Here is a 12,525-nt window from a genome sequence, read left to right as displayed (position 1 = left end):
TTAAAAAACATACTATTTCATGCTAAGTAACAAAAAACAGTCAAATATTGTACCGGAAATAATATATATCGTCGTTTGCACTTACTAAAACGGATATGACAGTGCGAGATTTTAATCAAACCTTATTATTATTAGGGTTTGTTCCCGTTTCAAAATTAAAATCCCGGTTCTTTGCTTGGCTCTAAATCCCGGGAATTCCCGGTACTTTCGGTACCGGTATTTCCCGGAAGCAAACCCTAATATCAACTGCTGACAATATGTTTGCTTAACACAGTCTATATGACACAGGATATTTAAGATAAGCTTCATATTAATATTTACAAACTACTGGACTAATACAGTATGCTGGACATAAACAAACTTTGTCCTAACCTCGCTCCAAACTGCAGAAACATTTCACGAGATCAAACCTAAGACTTTTATTATTGTTTGCGCCAACTTTCTACGTGAAAAATCTGTTGTTTTAGCGTAACATGAATAACGAAGTTATGTCGTTTAGGTGTTTTGTCCCGGCGGCCTAAAACATTTACTTTTATTGTCCAAATCTACCCCCGGACGTTAGCGTAATCACCGTCTCGGGATTGAGCTACGACTGGACACTTTTACACCGAAATTGAAAAATACTTAAACGTTTTTAAAAGTTGAAGTAAAAAATCTAGGTAACATTTTAGGTACGAGCTGAATAACTTCGCTTTCAAGTTGGCAGCGAAACTAGAAAGTCGACAGCTTAAAGCGACACGCACATCTGACATCATTATTTTGAAAAGAACACGCTTCCCCATTCGCGACAGCGTTTCATAGAAGGCTGTAAGCTGCCAGAGTGTATGCATTGTTTGCCGAGCGCAGCCGAGACGCATCACGACAAGCGCTCAGCTGAACCCGTGTAAATGTGACTGTGAAATCCGTACAATATGAGTAAACGGAGAGATTAGTTATACTGGTTCGCTAAAATTTTCGACTTGAGAATAAAATTCACCCCCAACGGAGCAAAAGGCGCCCTTCGTAGCTTCGGTGCAAAGGCGCCCTCGTAGCCGTAGCGCGTAGCGTCCTTGCGAGGCGCGTGCGTGCGTCAGTCGGCCGCAGCCGCGCGACGCCGCACCACGCCCGGCATGCTACGCGCCCGGCGCTGCCAACCTCACAGAATCACCACACAACACCGCGCGCCCCTGTAAGTAAACACTAATTCTTAAAAAAAACTAAATGTGTTTTAATCTGTGTAAATGTTTTGTTTTTAATTCATAAATCGGCGCTACACGTGGATGTTTTGCCGCCGGCGACGCACTAACAAATGAGCGGTTCGTTCGATAGCCCACTGCCCCTGTGAAAGGTCCACAAGTACGCCTCCTGAAGGGTTGCGATGAATTCAGATTAATAGGCTTTGTATCGGTATGCTCGAAGATTTATGTGTGGCAGTTAGGCTTTCACTGGTGAATTTGTACCGGCTCCGGAGATTGCCCGTACGTGGTGCACGTGAATCCTTTACGTGCACTTTAAAGTGTTGTTTATGGTTCGGCTGCCAAATTAGAGACTCGGATAAAAACTAACATCAGTGGTAGGCAAATACGTTATACATACAATATACATATAATTATTTGCAGGGGAAGTCATGAGAATAATTGATATTTAAGTTTTTTTTATAGCAAGTCTGAATTGTATGAATATGTATTTTTTGTAATATGGTCGATGTGATACAATCAATAATTAATTAAATTAATATGAGAAAAATAATAATAATATAAGAATATATAATTAATAATTCCTTTATTTATTTTTAGTCTTAGGCTAAAAATAATCTGTATTATAGTTACATTCAAAAAAATATAATTATTGCTAATATTAGAATATATAATTTTCAATTATTAATTGTTCGCTTTCAATACTATCTCGGAAGATTTTTTGTTAGGTACCTATTAAGATGCTACTTATAAATTAACGTGAAAATATGACTAATGTATGACTACATTCTATTCTTCATGTGAACAATGTTATCATCCAAAAATGTCAGGATAACAGCGGTATCTTTCGAGGAATATTATAAAATGCAACATTATGATCAATGTTGATGACATCTACTCCCAATAATTAAGTCGCCCTAAAGGCTTAAGGGGAAGTTCAAATTACTTAATAAAGCATCTACATTTTTAAAAGCTTCTGACATTCGTGTCCAATGTCAGATAGGCTCTTCCCCTAAGGTGCGAAGTGGTTAATTTTATTTTGCAGCTCTCTTTTTATAAACCGCAATCTTAAAAGTTCTGGTGTATGCACACTCGGAAATTAAATTCTGGTATCTAAAGCAATCTCGAAGGGATAAGGGATACGTTGAGGGATGAGGGTAGAAAAGTCCACAAACGGTCTCGGATTATCCTGAGCATATTTTATCTACCAGATAATGATAAAATATTGAGTATCCTTCTTAATAGTTTATTACATCAATAATGAGATACTATAGTTAACTCATTTTGATTGTTTAATAAGTTTTTACCTACTAGTGAAACACTAATAGTAGATTTAATAAGATTCAATCAATTGTCTTCATTAAAAAAAAAAAATTACGACATTCTCGTCACACAATTATCTATACTTCGTTTTTTTTAGCACTAGCGACCTGGCTCGGCTTCGCACGGGTAAATCTTAAAAAAATATACACCTAAACCTTCTTCAAGAGTCCCCCTATTGATAGGTGAAAACCGTATGAAAATCTGTTCAGCCGTTTTTGAGTTTATCGCGAACATACAGACAGACAGACGCGGCGGGGGACTTTATTTTATAAGGTGTAATTAAATGATTAGAAACAATTCCACAGAATTAAGCTTGCAGATTTGATTTGATCAGGCTCTTCTGGTAATAATGGATTTATTTCATGTAGCACTTATAATTTACTTCAAAATTTTACCGCAAAAAGTGCGCTATATCGGACCACAAGCTTACTGCTGTGAAGATATTATTAATTCTAAAAAAACGTATAAAAAATTCTTGTATTAACGGTCTTTGATAAAATAAGTCAGATCCTTTTAAAAAGATCCTTTTTGGCTTGTATTTTGATTTAGTATTCCATTAATATTGATTTTTCTTTAAATAAATATAACAACCATATCGACTGTTGACTTCCGCTCCGACCGTCTAATGGCCGCCTGCGCACCCTACCACCATTTTTAAAAAAAAATTTGCTACTACGCTTTTAATTTTACAATTTGATTTAATGCGTTTAGATTAGAGAGGATGCTAACACTTGTGTAGGTACAAAGCAGGAAGCACCTGCCACCTGCTACGGGCTACGACGTAACTCTACGCGATTGGCTTAGCAGTGAATAAAATACAAAACAATTTAAAACCATTAAAAACATAATATTATTATGCTGCGTCTGTAGATATCTGTTCTTGTTGGTTATTATTACTTTCCAAAGCTGTTAGGGAAAGTTGTCGAAACTTCCCTAATTACTAACTGTACCGACTTCACAGGTTGTTTCGTTTACGTTGTAACTTACAGCCCTAATTGATGTCGCCACTAATTATTTAACTAAACTTGAAGCTGAAATGAAACTTGTAAATCTTTAGCGCAGTTACGTGGTTATTCCAAATTATTGTGGCATAAACTACTTGTAAGTAGGCTACCCGTAACCACGGGTTAGAATGGTTAGATGATAGGCTTACATGCCTTTTCTATTCGAATAGCCATCAACCCCATCCCCCATTTATGTAGGTTCCTTATACTTAGGTGTTCCTTTTACGAGTTCCTCATACAAATGCAGAAATTTTGGTAAGAACGTACATCAAAACACATTTAAAGAGTTTTCATCAGAGTCGCTCAGTAAATGTGGAATTGTATTACGCAGGCTTAGAGGGAATTATAGAAAAAGCGTTTTCCCTAGGGGTTATGAAGTTTCTAGTATTATAATTAACAGTTTTTTGTCTTTATACTGCATTTTTGTATCGCAAGTGTGATGAAAAACATTGTGTGTAACTTGGGGCGTAATAATATTGCAAACTCGAGTCTATAAATCGCTCCGGCAAGCCGTCGCGATTTAACTGTACTTTCGTTTGCAATATTTAACTTACGCCCCAAGTTGCACAATGTACTGTTGTTATGTGAATTGTATTTCTTGTCTTAGGGCCTAAATTCAGATCTCATATGTGAGATAAGTAGGTACCTCTGAAACCTAAGCAATCATTCTCACAATATCGAGCCGTTCCACATTGCCACGCACTCTTAATCTGAAACATTAATTTGTGTTATTACCTATACGAGATTTGACTCGAAACGCATGCCCGTCTCCGTTTCGTGTTAAAACACCTCTAAAATTTTCACATTTAAATCTCACTACATTAAAACTCTGACTTAATCACACGTTTCCTAATTCTTCATGTAGACTACATTCAGCGCTGGGGTGTAATTTCAATTACTTGCCGAGTTGACGGCTCAGGGGAACAGTGCTTCATCTTATTTATTTACTCGTACTCATACACTCTGTCTAACTAAGCCATTTTTGCACCGACTTGATTAAAACAAACTGAGAGAGTGTCATCATGTACGTACTTATATTCATAGAAATTTGACATTAATATTACATTGCCACACTTTGTCACTGGGTCACTCACTGCTAATATCATGTAGAGTTAGCTCGGACCAACTCTAGTTACGGATCTCGATGTCTCGTTCTACAGGTCCCCAGAGTAGTCCGTGTTCGCGGCACAAATGGGAATATACAGCAAGCTCACAATCGCAGGCCGTCTGGCGCTTTTCAGCTCGCAGTCTTTGCTCAGTTTGTATAGCCTAGCTCAGCTAGACTGAAAGCGGTCCGCAATTAGCCCGTCTGACTCGGCTGAGTCGGGCTGCCGCTCTGGCAGCTTTTCGATACTTGCAACTTGCAATCGCATGCACGCGAGTGATAGTTTTAGCGAGTTTCACTGCATTTCCGCTTCGAACTAATCTAAGCGGTTTAAGAAGGACTTATTTTGAGATTTTTGAGTGATAGTTATCAGTGGCTAGGATTCCGTATAAGTGAGTGAAACATGTCGAGCGTTTTCGACTTAAAACACGTGAGTGACCCGTTATTAATATATTTAATATGATTCCGTATAGGTCTATTATAATTTTAATCGTCTCTTTGCGACCATTAGCGGGGAAAGTTTAATTCGAGGGCACAAAACACAAAAGTTCCCATTAATTGTAAAGGATGCCAAGAAAACAAACATGGGATATTGGATATGATATTACGTGTCCATCTAATTGGGTTCACATTGCAGGGAAAATGGTGGGCTTATTTACCTAACCCATTTCATCCAATGATAGCAAACATTAACCGCCATCGTTCAAGTTTCAACAGTTAAACGATCCCTAAGGCGCCCCGGTAGCATTAAATAATCAATGGGAGTCTCTAGTCTATGGAATAAGACAAAAATTAGTTATACTAACAACACCCGCCAAACCTTGTAGGCAGATTTACAGAACCAACAAGAAGCGAGGCTCAAGGCGAATTATTCAAAGTATTCAGCGAAATTCTCCGAAAGCCAGCCGAATTAGCTTTATTTTTTGCAATGAATGCTGACCTAAAAAAAAATTATGCACTCATTTATTTAAGGACTATTGAATCCGTTGCTGGATGTCCTCGTAAGGGGTTTAATTTAGATGTTACAATTGTTATTCGCCTGCTTTATACTGGCCTGTAACATTTTATGTCCTCGTAACACTCGCCAAAATTGCTCGGCCCAATGACACCCATTGCGATAAAAAGGTTTTCCCCAAAGACTTGCGTATTTCAAATATACCGTTCTATTTGGAAAGAATAACTTGCGTATTGAGAGGGAAAAGTCCGCATGAATGGACAAAGGCTCATGAATTTGGGTTGAAACTATTTCTAACTAAGCTGTACGTGAACTACTTATCTATTGAACCAGAGTAAAGTTTCTGAAAGACATAAAAGGAAAAGTTCACATACTTTAGACATGTTACTGGACGGAAGCATTTTGATCTCTTGTAGAAACAACGTTGTACGTTTTCATAATTAGAAGATAAATATTCCGCCTAACACGATTAAGACGAGAGGGGAGCGCAAAATTCATCTTTCATCCTCAAAGTTGACGATAATTTGTCAGAACTTGTTTTGGAGATCGCGGGGATCGCTGGTAATGAGACGGAGTGGATAAAGACAGAATTAAATACACGTTCTGTGATCCGGTATTTGCCACTGAGATTCCCGCTTTGATATACGGAATGTTCATGCTTGGTTCCATTATTACGGGGCATAAATCTTCTTTAAAGTTATGAGGCGGCATGAAAAAGTAATATGTTGTATCATTACTTGTGTTCTTGATGTACACTTTAAATGTATGCCGAGAAACGGCTACATGCGTACTGACAAGGCGGATTTCCCTAGAGAAATATACGCCAAGTAAAATCTTTTTCTGAACAAGCCTACACTACTACAGGTTCCGGAGTACGACTGCCAGCGATGTTTTTCTGCGTTTGACAAAAAAAGGATAACGGCTTTTCTCAAGCGAATCAACGTATCAATTATTCAGACAGCGGATTTCGGCATTTTGTCAGTTCAGTAGTTACTTAGACAGAATTTCAGAGAGTTTAATGAAACTCCTAGCATTTTAAATTTTAATTAAATTCAGGTGCTCCCAACTGAATTATTGAGGACCTTTTGGCATAGTCCCAAGACGTTGGCAGCCTACCTCGGAAATCTCGGAATACGACCGTTTTACCGGAACACTTGCCAGATGGGTTCAACCACCCTTTTCATCATGCACAATAGGAACTCAAGAAAATCGACATCGCCGTGACCAATATTTGTGTATATCTTCAAAAGGAGGGTAGGCAAATGCTAAAAAATATGACTGCTTATTGCATATACATATACACCCATTACACCTACCTACATACGATTATGATTAAACAGTTTACTATCCACATATTTTATCATCATCTTCCTCGCGTTGTCCCGGCATTTTGCCACGGCTCATGGAAGCCTGGGTTCCGCTTGACAACTAATCCTAAAAATTGACGTAGGCACTAGTTTTTACGAAAGCGACTGCCATCTGACCTTCCAACCCAGAGGGTGAACTAGGCCTTGTTAGGATTAGTCCGGTCTCCTCACGATATTTTCCTTCACCGAAAAGCGACTGGTAAATATCAAATGATATTTCGTAATAACTTAATAAGTTCCGAAAAACTCAGTTCTCACAGCGCATTAATCTACATCCATATGCCATCCATGTGGATGTGTATCCACATATTTTATAAAAGAAAATAAAACATACCTATTTACAGTATTACCTGCCTATACATAGCTATACCTAACTGGTTTTATCCCCTATGTATTTATTTCTGTTAAATAACTAGGTTAGAGTTGTTTAATAACTTTGTTCACATGCAAGATGTCACAAGTTAAATTACATTTCCGGCCTGTAATTCACGAAATGTTCCTTGGAAGCCTTCGCCATGTGCCGTTCGTAATTAATATGTGCGTACACGTTCTCAATTTTGATCCCGAAGCTGAGCCGTGTTTGGGTGTAATATGCGGGATGAAGAGCTAATGCAATGTTGACCCATTTGTCGCACACCCGTATCGATTGACTTTATAAATAGCTGCCGGCTGTTTTCTTTCCTTCCCTGCTATTTAGTAATGTGCCGTTACCGGGAAGCCGAGAACTCAATGTTCCCTGGCCTGTTTTTAGAGACCTCGCATTAGAGACGTCCTGCATAAATGAATGTCTGATTTATTAATCAACCGCCCTGCAGGTGTTTGCGCGACTTATTTGCGGCGGGATCGTAATGGTTGATTACGGAACTTGTTTTTGGTCCCCGTTCTTTATTATTCACGTTTGACTCTAACGTTTAGTCGTTTAGGGTTTAAGAACGTATCCGGAGTCGAAAAATTACTGGTTTATATCCAAATTAGCTAGATATACAATGGTACATATCTACTACCTATTTCGACAGTATAGTGACTGGGTTTTCGACTAATTTAAAGATGTTCACAGATGTGCACAGGTGTGGAGTTGCGTAGTTTCTAAAAATTCGGAAAAAATCTCACAAACCCCCTTTAAATTTCCTTTATTTTTATATGAAATTTTCCAGATTTGTGAGAACTTTTCAATATTTGGAAACTTTCCGCAACTTGTACTTATTAAGGTACATGTGTCTGGACTTTTACCATTATAGGTTACTAAATTTTTACATATTAAGGTCCATATGGAGAAAGAAGAAGTCTCGTATTTGTATACGCACTTCACTCGGACAAAGTCAGAAAGGAAGAGCTTCGCTCCTTCTGTTCTAACGACCATCTGTATATAAGTGTAGTATAAATAAACACATTTCGCTTGCTTGGGTATCAATATTAGCACGGGACGTTAAACAACAATTTTGCCCCCTTGTAAAACACAAAACTTTTCACCACACCAACACAAGGAAAATACTAACTGTAAAATATCAAACAAAATCACAGCAAATCGATTCAAAATGAATATTATTAAATATTTTTCATCAACAATCATCATTTAAAAGTCAATTCTACCAGCTATAAGAAAACAACTCAAAATTTGCATTTGATTAATTTGCCTCACATGTGAATAAAATGCTACTTTCTTATCAGTTTTTGAACAATCAAGAGAGCCTTTTTACCAGCTGGTGTGGTGAAAATTTTATTATTGATCATAATGTGTCTTATTGCAGCAATAAAAAAACGTTTTAACTATAGTTGGTCAAACCAATTTGTCAGTCAGTAACAACCAGGAAAATTATACTCATCCCTTTCTTTTGGGTGCTAGTACTATTGTAAGACAAAGATAGTATAATTCTTTCTGTCTGTGTTTGAAATGAGACAGTCCTTTGACAAACTACTATTTGTAAAAGACAACGGAAATCTGAAAAGGCCATACTCATTTCCGTCTCGTCTTTCGACCTAATCTCAAGTAAAATTCCCAAGAAACTGTGAGTACCTGATGAAAATACGAATCACCAAAATCTCAGTCGCATTTGTTCGGAAGGAATGGCACGCCATTTCGACCGAAAGAGAGTCACTAATCAAATTGTCCCTATAGATAGATAAAGGAGTAGCGGTATTAAGTGAAACAATTTGTTTTGCTTTAGGTGCTATTCGCACATTGTGCGAGACTCTTATTCGGTTGTTCCCACAACAATAAAGAATCTCTGCCGTTTTCTGTAACAATATCAATGTCAAAGTTGTTCTTGTCTTTGCAATCGTGATTTTCTACAATATACGGTTATATCTCAGTATTACTTAGCATGAGTTTTGTTTGTATAATGTACTATCAGTTGTTATATTGGGAAACGCTTTAAAATTATACCTATTTATACTATATAGCATGTTTTCATCTTTAAATAGATTATAGTTTTCGTAAAAGATATTCATATCAATTTCCTAACTTGGGGGGTGCGCAAAGTGTCTCGTGTAATTTATATACTTAGTCGTATTTGCCTTTCAATTTATTATATATTAGGGTAATAAATTCCATATCCCACTGACCAAAAAACCGGCCTTTACGATACTTCAGTGGAAATAAAAGAAAACATCTGGTAGGAAAAGGGCAATTCTCATAAATAAATCACGAGTTATCCGCCACAGATCTGACGGCCTGAAAACGGAAGCTTTCGTTTTGACGCGACGTTGACCACCATGTGAGGTATTTATGTGTTTATCGTAATTTAGTTTACCTATTACTAATGCAGTAGACGTCTGGGTATTTTAAGTATGATTTAAGGTTATGAAGGTTATGCGTCTTTCCAGTGAATAAATGGACTTTAAAATCTTCTCGCTGAGGACCTTAGGTACAGGCATGTTCAAGTTTAAACCCTCTATTTCTTAAAAGATGTAAGATGAAAGCAATGATAAATTATACCTAGTCAAATCGCTATTATCTTTTTAACAGCAACAGTATGCTGAGGGTGTCAGCGGAGCGCCTGGATATATATAATAATGCCAAATAACTTTAAAAACCCATTGCATGTCGTAATAACGTACTGTAACTACTGTGGCTGTACGTCTTTTTACTATGAAGGAGAGACTTTTTGCGTTAACTCAAAAACGGCTAAACTGATCATAGCGATCATGTTCGCTATAGTTTTCATTTAATGTCTTTCTTAAGCTCTAGTTATATCTACGATTTTTTTCATATTTTTTGGACCAATGGTTCAAAAGTTAGAGGGCGGGACACGATTTTTTAGGGTTCTGTACCTTAAAAGGAAAAAAACGGAACCCTTATAGGATCACTCGTGCGTCTGTCTGTCTGCCTGTCCGTCTGTCACAGCCTATTTTATCCGAATATACTGAACCAATAAAGTTAAAAAAAATTGTGACTGTGACCCAAAGACGGACATGTAACGTAAACAAATTAATTTTAAACATGGGGGCCACTTTTGGGGGGTAAATGAGAAAATAAAATAAAAATTTGCAAACTATATTGTGCCAGTATATAAAAAAAACGTGGTAATGAAAAAGCTCATTGTGAGAAACTCAAATATATTAGAAGTTGTTCAAGAAAATAGGCAAAAAATTACCATTTCCCCCCTTTATCTCCGAAGCTCCTGGGTGAAATTTTTTGAAAAAATATACAAAATAGTTCTTCACAGTGTAGATGACAGCAAAACCTATTAGAAATGTGCAGTTAAGCGTGAGCTGTGTAATGTACGGAACCCTGTGGACCGCGAGTTCGAATCGCACTTAGCCGGTTTTTTTTCTTTCGAAGCGATTATTTCCGAAAATATTCACTTTATCAAAAAATGTATGTTGAAGACCCCTATTAGTTTTGAAAGACCTATCCAAAGATACCCCACACTGTAGGGTTGAAGCGAAAAAAAGTTATACCATTATTGATTGAAAATGTATGTATCTACTCGTACTTAGCCATTTGGTGAAATTTTGATTGACAAGTTTCGTGTTCGTAAATTTTCGAAGGCTTTTATTATTCCACTTTTTTATGATTCATACATCGATCAGACCGGTGCAAATAAGACGTTACGGACGCAGACGTATAACGTATTCGGTGTTAGCTTTCAGTTGGTGCTTCCAGCGTCACATTGTAGGGAAAGAAGGAAAAAAAATCTCCACAGATCGAGACGCTGTACGTTGCGCATGGCGTCTACCGGAACCCAAAGTCTAACAAATTACTAAACATCACTCGTCACTCCGTATACTCTGCGCCAAATTGCCGTGTAGCCAATCCGTTATTCGTTTTCCACAATTCCCTACTTCAGATTCCTCACTTGACATGTTTTTCTCGGGGCTTTATTTGGGGTACGCATATCTTTAATTACAAATCTCCTTGCGGAGCCGCGACAATAACAAAGTAAGTATTACATGGTTATATTTATTCCTGGAAAAGTTTGTACTTTCTCTTAGATTGTAGTGGGTAAGACATTTTTGTACATCCGTTACCTATCCCTTGTGGTTTGTTTTGTACGGAAGTATTTTACATTTCCCGTTGGGTTTTGTCGCTCTACAAAATGTTGAGTATAATAGTATCAACAAAACAACTGCTTTTTATGTACGTACTTCAATTTAGTTGTAAATTTTTGGGGGTGGGAAGCTTGCTTCATTTTAACTTTTGCTCAAGAATTTAATATGAAAGTTACTAAGTTCGCAATGCACTTGGTAGTTTATCTCTTTAATAATAATTTAATAAAAAAACTTATATAAAACGTTAAGTACATATATAGGTAAGCCACGTGTACTGTACGCTCGCGCTCACTTAGTTGCTTGGGTTCGGTTTTCGATTAATCTTTGAAAGCGGATAAGAGCATAAGAAGAAACCAAACAAAATCCATTCAAGTTTCACATGATGGATAGACGTTTTCATCTTTACTTACCAAATATTTTCCATATTGACACAGTGGAATTTATTTGGTTTACGTGTGATATGAACCACATGTTCATATGATCAGGCATTGAGATTTAAACTTTATACCACGTGAGTTGGGTCGAGATCACTGCATTGTTAAGTAATGTACGAGGTTGTTAGAATCTCGATATATATTTCATCAATAAGTTGACAGGCTACTACCGCAAGCGGTGGATAATGGATTGCTAATATTGGCTGAGTCCCGTAGGTCTACACCCTCTGGATAAGCTGCTATCATCCGTCTTTTCGTCGGTAGATTCCCGTAGAGCCAAGGGGTGTCGACACATTACTTAAAGTACTGGGTGTGTAAGGCAAGGGTGCCGCATAGCTGTGGCGTGTCAGGAAATGAACGAAATTGAAAATCTTACCCGAATTTACATAAAAATTTACTGTTTGAATTTCATGTTTTTTTATTTATTTAAACTGAATATGGAAATGCTTAGTTAATAAGTTTACTTGTAACAAAATTATTATTATTATCGACAACACAATCACGGTATAAGCAAAGGTCTTAAAATGTTGGCAGTGAATAATTTTTAAAGTTGCTAAGAGTTGGCCAGCAGCTTTAAATATAAACGCCTACCTGGTAAACAAATGAACCAAAAGCTTTCTTTTGTCTCCCCTATTTTAGTGAAAATTGTGAAACCCCTGCAACTCCAAATA

Source organism: Cydia strobilella, chromosome 3, assembly GCF_947568885.1.
Source record: "Cydia strobilella chromosome 3, ilCydStro3.1, whole genome shotgun sequence".
Taxonomy (NCBI): domain Eukaryota; kingdom Metazoa; phylum Arthropoda; class Insecta; order Lepidoptera; family Tortricidae; genus Cydia; species Cydia strobilella.
This window is presented reverse-complemented; position numbering follows the sequence as displayed.